Here is a 10075-nt window from a genome sequence, read left to right on the forward strand (position 1 = left end):
TCAGATTCAATTTATCCATCATGCAAATCCTTGTCATTTACCAACTAAATTGCTTGTCCACCAGGTAAATATATTAGTCTTTCAACGGTGAACAAAGGAAATGTAATCAGTATTTTCGTTTCTCAACCACCTAAGCAAATGCTATTGAAACTTCATCCATAAATATATTGTTGTCATCAAAATAGTTTATTTCGGAACGTTCTTTCCTTAAAAAACACAGTAATACATAAATCAGTTTGCTATCATAAACTATTGGCATACAATATATCATAAAACCCAAAACACAAATCATCCAGTGTTATAATAGTCCTTCCAAAATATCCTTTGAAAAAGTTTTCCCTACTTGCTATCATGTGCCTTATGCATAAGTATAATGCTATCTGTCAAATAAAGAAGAAGGGGGACTAGGAGCTGATAAAGGTCCAGTACCCTTGCTCCACACAACAACAAGGTCAGCGGAGCAGAGGTTCCTTTTGGGTGTGTGGAAGGAGACTCTTTCATTGTGGTATTTGGGTCTGCTGTTGTGGAGGGATTTGCAGGCATGGGTGAGTAGCTTGAAGGTTACTCTCCTCTCGACGGGGAGCCAGTGGAGGTCCAGCAGGTGTTGGGTGATGTGCTCATGCCGTGGGATGCCGAGGACGAGTCTGGCCGCGGTGTTCTGTATGGTCTGGAGTTTGCGTAGCAAGGATTTGTTGATTCCAGTGTAGAGGGTGTTTCAGTAGTCCAGTCTGTTTGTTCTGAGTGAGTGTGTGATGGTCTTTCTGGCATCGCGGGGGGATCCACTTTAAGGTCTTGCAGAGGATGTGGAGGTGTAGAAGCAGGTGAGGCGACGGCGTTGATCTGGTGGTTCATGGTGAGGGAGGAGTCGAGTACGATGATGAGGTTTCAGGCGTGGTCTGTGGGGTTTGGAGGGGGTGCCGAGGGTGGAGGGCCACCATTGGTTTGCCCTAGAATGCTGATAGTAAAACAGACAAAAACCATCAAAGTGGTAGATAATATCCAACTGTAGATTTCTAGTTGGTAACAGATATTAAGTACAGACTCACTGTTCAGACGTAAACACACAAAGAACATGCACTTTAATAAATAGACGTCATTGTTAATTTCAAGGTCATTGTGCCTCTCATGTTACCATACACATACTATCCTCTTAGGAGTATGTAGGGGGTATTGTTACAATCGCATATCCCTGTTAATAGTTAGTATCACACATGATTTATCACTAAGTGATAGTATGACAATGAACATGAACATTTTTTTTGAGCAATAGTTAGGGACATAGTCTTGTAACAAGCTAACACCGGCAGATACCAGTGGGGGAAATTAGAGGCGCGGGCGCTTGGAGCCAACTAGCCTCCAATCTAACATGAAAACACAACAGAAGTTGCTCCAAGTACACTGACCGACACCCAGAAAAGACTAAGTTGAAGTGGGTGATGGCATCTCACAAAAAGTGAAGGACTGTCCTCACACACCACCAGGTGTCATGATTCATCATCGGCTGTCCTCGTTCTCCAAAAACTAAGTTTGGTGGAGAGTGGGCCTACACCTGGAGACAGGGAGGTACTTCTAAAACTAAGTGGGAGCCCGTGAAATAAGTGAGTTTAAAAATCAGTATATTTGCCAGAATGAGTTTACTCTGAAGAGGGAATTATATGACATTAAAAAATACAAGACTGGTGAGCAAGGGGAACTTATTGCCCCATTACCATAGTGGTTAATATTGTCGATATGTTTCTGCCTATGTGGTGCAAGTGGTCCACGGCATTCATCAGGACAAGAAAAGTAGAAAAGGGCTCCTATCTTACCACAAAAGCCGGCAGGGTGAGACCATTGCATGAAGACCTATGTCATTCTTTTCATAAAAAGTCTGTTGAGAAGCAAACTGTTATCCTAATGGTCTTCATACAATTTTACTCATAGTGCTTCCTAATCGCAATAGAAACCCTTATATAATTAACTACTGCAGAGCATATTTCAGCAGTTGGTAATGACTGTAAAAAATTAAAGCCATCAAGGATGACCTATGTCATAGTCTACCTAAATTTATATCCTGAAACCTGTATGGGTGAAATAACAGAAAAAGAGAAAAATTGCCATCACAGCTTTTCAGTCAGGAAAAAAGGAAGAATTACCTACATGCATCAATAATACAAATAGTGGAAAGTTGTGTAGCACGTGACACTGCAAACGTGGAACACATGCATATACAAACAAGCTTTGGATGTGAGACTAGCTCACTATCTTACCCTGGTTGAGCTTCCTACACACCCCATGGGAGGAGAGTGAGGGAGAGACCCCTGTAAATACACTCTGCAATGGAACAAATAATAAACAAAGCATAAAAAGTATTAGAAGCACAAGCCAAGTTAGCTTCGGTCATCCACTCTTTCCTAGTGGGATGTTATACCACACATAATCACTCATACTGTCATTCATACCCTTACTTCATCAAGGTGCATCTCTTGCAATATCCTAGATGTGTCTGCTCTCCATCAACGAGGTAGAATGAGCCTACTGAAATTCAGCCTTTAAATAGTATCCTAAGTAGGAGGTTGTACCCCTCCCCAACTGATCAGTCTTGGACATACGCAACCACATACGCACCCTGTCATGCTCCACCACTACTTCACTGCTGGTCATACCACTCTATCCCTCAAACCTAGCAGTTCAGAGGCCCAAAACGCCCCAAAGAATAACCACACAAAACACAAACGAAATTTCTGGCACTCAAAAGCATCATAGCAGCACACCTCCAATTGCGACAAAAGCAGCTGAAGCAAATCAATGGTCACCGGCTGCCGTACCTACTGACCACCAGCCTGAAGCCTACCCAGACCTTTCAAAACTTTCCGAACCAACACCCCCCCAACAGGATCCCTCCCCCAACAAAGCTGACCATAAAAAGACACCTCAGCCAACTTGCCCGAAATGGTCGTGTGAGAGAGGCCTTTGTCCGCCAAATGCAAAACAAACTGCAATAAGACTTGTTCATCAGATAACACAGCCCGTGCCGGACCCGCCATCTCCTCACCAAACTGCAAAAACTCATGCCAGGCCTTCAAGTAACTCCGACGGGTGGAGGCAGCCACTGAATTCTCGAACGAATGTTGGACCCTCAATCCCCCAATGCCCATACCTACTGTGGGATCGCCGTCGGTTCTAGGTCCGCCCCGGGAGCCAATTTGCGGAAGTCTGACCACTGAAATCGAGATAAAGAATCAGCGATGCAATTAGTGGTTCCGGGAACATGCCTAGCTTTAAAGACAATATTCAGTTGTAGACACCGCAACATGAAAGCTTGCAAGAGCCTCAATACACGCAAATCACGGGCTCTCTGTTTATTGACGAGGTCAACCACTGCCATATTGTCCACATTGAACAAAACAGAATGATTCTGAAACTCCTCCCCCCAGAGGTACAGAGCGACCAACAACGGGAAGAGCTCCAAAAACGCAATGCTGCGACCCTGTTCCCGCCAATGCACCGGCCAGCCAGCCGCGCACCAACGTCCTTCCCAAAAGATGCCGAAGCCATGAGCTCCCGACGCATCCGTGAAAAGCTGCACCTGCCACACAATGTCCTCATCCGCAAAAAACAAGGACACGCCATTGAAATCTTGCAGGAAATGCAACCAGATACTCAAATCGGCCCAGACAGCTGTGGTAATCCGCACTCGATGATGGAGAAGGCTGGCGCCGAACATCGAGAGGCCCAGACGTCTACAAAACGTCCTACCCGCCCGAACAACGCGACAAGCAAAATTCAGATACCCCAAAAGCTTCTGAACTTTCCGCAGTTCCAATTTGCGTTCACCCAACACCAACCTGATGAAATCAGACATTTCCAGCACTTTATCAGCAGGCAAGCGAGCCACCATAGCCAGGGTATCGATTTCAATTCCCAGAAAAGTCAGAGATGTACACGGACCCTCGGTTTTATCTGGCGCCAAAGGAACGCCCAGCTCCTTGGACATGGCCTGAAATATTTCCAGAACTGACTGACACTGCCCAGACTGACCCTCGCCGATGAAAAGAAAGTCATCAAGGTAATGACAGACCAGGGCGCGGCCGCTGACAAAAGTGAAGCGCCACTGCAGAAATGTACTGAAGGTTTCGAAGAGGGAACATGACACCAAGCAGCCCATTGGCAACACCTTATCGACATAGAAACAGCCACCAAAATGCATACCCAAGAGACCAAAATCCCAAGGATGAATGGGCAGAAGCCGGAAAGCCGACTGAATGTCACTCTTTGCCAGCAACGCACCAAAACCTGCTGCGCGAATGAGCCGTAAGGCGTCGTCCACGGAAGCATAGGTCACTGTAGAATCAGCCGGGTCAATGAAATCGTTGATGGAAGCACCCTCAGGCCAAGACAGATGATGAATGAGGCGAAACTCCCCCGCCGCCTTTTTTGGTACCACACCCAGCGGAGAGACTATCAAATCAGGGAGAGGACAGCTAAGAAAAGGACCCGCGATCCTACCCGCTGCAAGCTCAGCATCCAACTTCTTCTGCACAACCTGAGGGCTTGCCTTCGCAGACTTTAGATTGTCAGACCACCTACCCAACCGGGGACCCTGATACCCAATCCTGAAACCAACTCTGAAACCCCAGGACAAAGTCTTAGCAGTCTCAAAATCAGGATAATCCACCAACCACAAATCAAGGACATCCAGTTTAATAGGAGTGGGAGCCCTTTGGTACAAAGTGTGAAGGTTGTCCCCTACCCCCGAAACCCCTCCCTTGGTCTCCAAAACGCTGTCCGGGAAAACACTGGGTGAGAGCGTGCCGCCCCCCGCACTGCGCACACTCATGCTTATATCTGCAGGCTGGCCGGTTACACGAACCCCTGTTAAAATGCCAGCATGCGCCAGAGGAGGAGGACTGCCCTCTGCCCCAAACCCCCGCCCCAGAAAGAGTGGGGCGAAATGGAAAGGGCCAATAATGCACCGGCTGCCCGCTAGCCGTGTGGGTCGTAGCAGGCGGGTGGGCAGACGCCATCCATTGGAGCCACAATTCCGCATCAACCTCACCCCAGGAACGCTCTGGAAAAACACTCATACGGGCCCGGAACTCCTCGTCGTACGACAACCAGGCAAAATCTCCAAAATAGCTATGGGCTTTACGGATGACATCAGCATATTTAAACGTGTCGACCGCCTTACTCGGGTGACGCTGGCCATAAACGCTGGCATAAATCAAAAAGGCCGAAGTCCAGTTCTCAATAGACTTCGGGACTCGAGGCCTCCGAGCCAACTCCAATTCCTCCTCCTTCGACCCTTCCTTAGCCTGGATATCTCTATGGAGAAGCCGAAACACATCCACAAATTCACCACTCCAGATGCGAGTTTTGGTTTTCTCAGACAAATGAGACCCCAAAGGCATCCCCACCCCAGAATAAGGCAATTTTTTAGGCAGGATACTATCCTCCGTAACAAATGTTGTAGCAGCCACCCCAGCCCCAAAAGTAGAAACTTCCTCCGTAGTTTGCACATTAGAAACATTCAAACTCACCGGCTGCTCAAGCCTCGGTGCCAGAGCGACTCGCTCACCAATAACCCCATCACCCGTACCGATTGATCTGGTACGCTTAGCCGGGAGACTCTCCCTTGGTTTCCACACAGCCCACCATCCATCCTTACCTCTAGGCAACTGTGCCGACTTTTGCTGAAAATCCACATGATCCCCTTGAGGTGGTCTACTCCTCGCTGTCTCCCGTACCGCTGCGTGGCCCGCACATGACTCCTGCAAGATACGAGAAACAGGATGTTGCCCCAGCCCAACCTTCTGGGCCCGTGCTGCCAAAAGCCCAACATCTTTATCCCTCAATTCCCCTTCTTCCAAATCATCATCTTGAACATCCAAATATATAGCATCTCCAGAAAATGAAACTTGTGCACTGCCACTTGGCAGAGCCCCGTCACCAATTCCCCCATCATAAAACTGCCAGTCAATGTCATTAAAACTCCGCGCGCGCAAAGCCGCAGAAGAGAGATCCGCTCCAGATAACTCTCCCGTGATCCCACCACTGGAAACAGCCGTAGGGACAGTTCCCAAGCCCGTAGAACCAGTCAACAGCCGCACAGCTGAAGGAACAACCTGAAAACTGCGGCCGCTCAAGCCAGACTGCGAAGAATCAGCAAGAATGCCCCCCCCCCACAGAGCCCAGGGGAACCCCCACCAAAGACCCAGCAACAGGCGCAAACCCAGAGCCACCACCCGACCCGTCCGCCAAACTACCCTGGGAAGCACCGGGCATGTCCCTAGGAACCGGGAACAGCAACTGGCTGGGGGCAGGGGGCGCCCCCCTGGGGACCAAACACAAACCACCAGAAGCCTGTGACTGCAGTGAGGCAGAAGGGGGGCCAACAAACCCATGAGCCGTGGACCTGGGGGCCAGCAGGGGTGGAGGGGGGGGGGACCCATCACCTAAGCGTGCAAAATCAGTGGCCGAGGGGGCCCCTGAGAGGGGAAGACCAGGCAACGCCACAGGGGGGGCCCCAAAATCATGGCAGCCCTGAACCACATCACTATGTAAAGGGGGGTGGGTGCGACCCACCACCGGGGTGGCAGGGGACAGCAGGTAGCACTGCCCATTTACCCACAAATAGGGCGAAGCGGGTCAACCGGCGGGGGCCCCGAGTCTGCGGGAACCTGGGCCGGCAGCGGCAAGACCGCCGGCATGGTAGCCTCTCCGCCCTCATCTTCGTCCGGGTAGGGTGACAAACAGGCAGTCGCGACACGCCCTCAGCAGCCTTGCGAGGGGGGCGGGCCAGCCCCACCCACGCCTCCGCCGGCACGCCGGGCCTCAGAAGGTCCCCGCGCCCGGCACCGCACAGCAACTGTACTGCCCTCCGCACCTCCGACGCCTCCTCCATGGCCCACCGAGTAAGTAACAAGGAGCAGGGCTAGCAAAAAGAACCTCCCTTCCCTTGCCTCCCGCTACGCACTTCCCAACCGCCTGCCTAACAGACCCTTATAAATTCCCCTAATCAACCCCACCTGCTCTCCCTTGATTGCCCGCGCGAACGCACCCAGGGAAAGACCAGCTCGCGCCTGGCTCTCCCTGGGTCCCCCCTTTCACCAACGCCTTACTGTCACCAAAATGGTTGATACCTCCTACAAGATGGAGTTGCCCTCAGTTGGACGCAAATGCGTCAATGGCGTCATCAATGGCCGACTTAAAAGTCAATAGATTTAGAACTTTATTATTCCGAATGGAAGGAACACTTAACAAAAGTGTAGGATTGAAGCAGGCTTGAAAGATAGCTTTCTAAAAACGCATACCCATTGCGGACCTTTAAATTAAGACACTAATCTGTAAGGGTCAGAGGGGAAGTTAATAATCGGCAATACAAATGTCGCAATTTAAAACAGGGGCAATTATAATGTGTTAGTCACTGCCATAGTATTGTCGTTATAAAAAAGCATTTGAAAGAACACATCACTGCGATAAAAGTCAGGTCATAGTCAATGCTTGGCATAGTTGAAAAATCGTGAATTCTGGCATTCTTTAATTGGCATAGTTGTAAAGTCGTCAATACTGTTAAAATATTATCTCACCTGGCACTCTCTTTTCAGCAAGTAACAGGATGATTTCGGGTGGACCATAGTTGGAAACGGGGGCTTTTATTGCAAGCGGCAAGTACCTTAAGTATAAAAGGAGACTGACGCAACGTTGGATATAACGTCCCATGGACACTAGCGCAGGTTGACGCGACTTAGAATGGTGTTGAATGAAGTCTGGATAATTAATTACGGGTAGAAAGCCTCAACAGTGACACCCAGTGAGTACTCAGTAATGTTTTGAAGTAAAGAATGTAGTACAGGATTCAGGACCCCTGGGATGTTCTAATTCAAGTATGGCTACATAGAGATAGTGAACGTTCCGTTGACCACTCTGCGGTATACTTCAATAAGACTGCATTCAAATGGCTTCCATGAATAATATTTTGGTGGTTAGATTTCCAGATGTAGTTGACAGGCCCACTGGTCACATTTAGCTGACAACGTTTTGACTTAAAAATTGTAAATTGCAGACAATTCATTAAGTCCATTAAGAGCAGTATTGTATTTGACAATCAACATAGCTTCCCTCTGTAACAATGATCTTTCAATATCACCTCCACGAGAATTGCTCTCAATTTCTGACAAAATAGTCCATTTGAGGACATTTATGTCATGATATTTTAGCACCCAATGATTGACCAAAGGTGCATTAGCCACTGATCTCCGAATTCATGACAGATGCTAGGTGATTTGCTGGCGTGCTTCTTGATTTGTTTTGCCAATGGAGAGTTTCGGACATGGACATGAAATTCCATACACTACATTTTTGCTCTTACAATTAGTGAACAGGTCATGTTTCAATTTTACATTGTTGAATTCAAAGAAAGCGCCTTCTATTGTTGGTGGGCAGCAGAAACAAAATCCACACTTGGGTGTCCCGTAATGGGGGGTAGACTTAACGGACTTCTTAATACATTTCTACTAAATCAATCAATCAATCATTTGTAAAGGACACTACATACCCGCAAGGGTCTCAAGGCTCTTTGGGGGGCACTACTGATCGAACAGCCAGGTCTGGAGTATCCTCCTGAAAATCAGCATGTCTTGGTTATGTTGTAGGCTTAGTGAGAGGGTGTTCCATGTCTTGGCGGCGAGGCGGGAGAAGGATGTCCCACCGGTGGTTGTTCTTCAGATGGCTGGGCCGGTCTTGTGGAGTGCCTTTTGTGCATGGGTGAGGAGACTGAAGGATATCCTCTTGTTGACGGGGAGCCAGTGCAGGTTTCTCAGGTGGGGGCTGATGTGGCCGTGGCGTGGTATGTCGAGGATCAGTCGTGCCAAGGCGTTTTGGATGCGTTGTAGTCGTTTGATGAGCTTGGTCGGGGCTCCCGCATAGAGGGCATTTCCTTAGTCGAGTCTGCTGCTGATGAGGGCCTTGGTGACTGTCTTTTTTGTATCTGTTGGGATCCATCTGTAGATCTTGCAGAACATGCAGAGGGTGTTGAAGCAGGAGGAGGAGACGGCTTTGACTTGCTTGGTCATTGAGAGCGTTGAGTCGAGGATGATTCCTAGGTTGCGTGCATGGTCGGTGGGTGTCGGACCTGCCCCTAGTGCTGTCGGCCACCAGGGGTCGTCCCAGGCTGAAGGGTTGAAGCCGAGGATGAGGACCTCCATCTAGTCCGAGTTCAGCTTCAGGTGGCTGGTCTTCATCCAGTCGGCGACGGCCTTCATTCCTTTGTGGAGGTTGGCTTTGGTGGTGATAGGGTGCTTGGTGATAAGAGAATCAGCTGAGTGTCTTCTGGATAGGAGATTATGTTTAGGTAGTGCTGTCAGGCTACATGTGCGAGCGGGGGCCATGTAAATGTTGAACAGCATCGGCTGAGGGAGGATCCCTGGGGTACACCGTAGATGATCTTGGAGGCTTTGGAACGGAATGGTGGAGGTGGACGCTCTGGGTTCTGCCAGAGAGGAAGGAGGTGGTCCAATCCAGAGTCTTGTCTTGGATCCATGCGGCGTGGAGGCATGCACGTAGTGTGCAGTGGCACATGGTGTCGAAGGCGGCAGAGAGGTCTAGGAGGATGAGTGCTGCGGTCTCGCCGTTGTCCAGCAGGGTCCTGATGTCATTGGTGGTGGCGATGAGGGCAGTCTCAGTGCTGTGGTTGCTGCGGAACCCTGACTGGGAATGCCTTCTGTGGTGCAGCGCGGACAATCAAATTGCCTACTCTTTTGTCTTTTTTTAGGGCAAACAAAGGTTTACTCCATGTAGTATGTATCTTCTGTACAAGATGCCAATTCTGATTAATCACCCTTTTAAGAAAGTTGGTCTGGGAACAAAATGTTGTGACACATACCATCCGGTCAGTGGCCTGTTTCTTCTTTTTTTCTAACATTACCTCTCACGGGGTCCACCATGCGCATTTTAATGCCTGTTTCAGAAGTTTTTTGGGGTAACACCGTGATTTAAGCTTTTCTAAGAGGTTGCCCGCATGGAACATGTATTCCTCTTTAGTTGAACAGTTGCGCTTTATCATTAAAAAATGTCCAACCGGAAGGTTATCCCGTAA

Source organism: Lissotriton vulgaris, chromosome 6, assembly GCF_964263255.1.
Source record: "Lissotriton vulgaris chromosome 6, aLisVul1.2, whole genome shotgun sequence".
Classification (NCBI taxonomy): Eukaryota; Metazoa; Chordata; class Amphibia; order Caudata; family Salamandridae; genus Lissotriton; species Lissotriton vulgaris.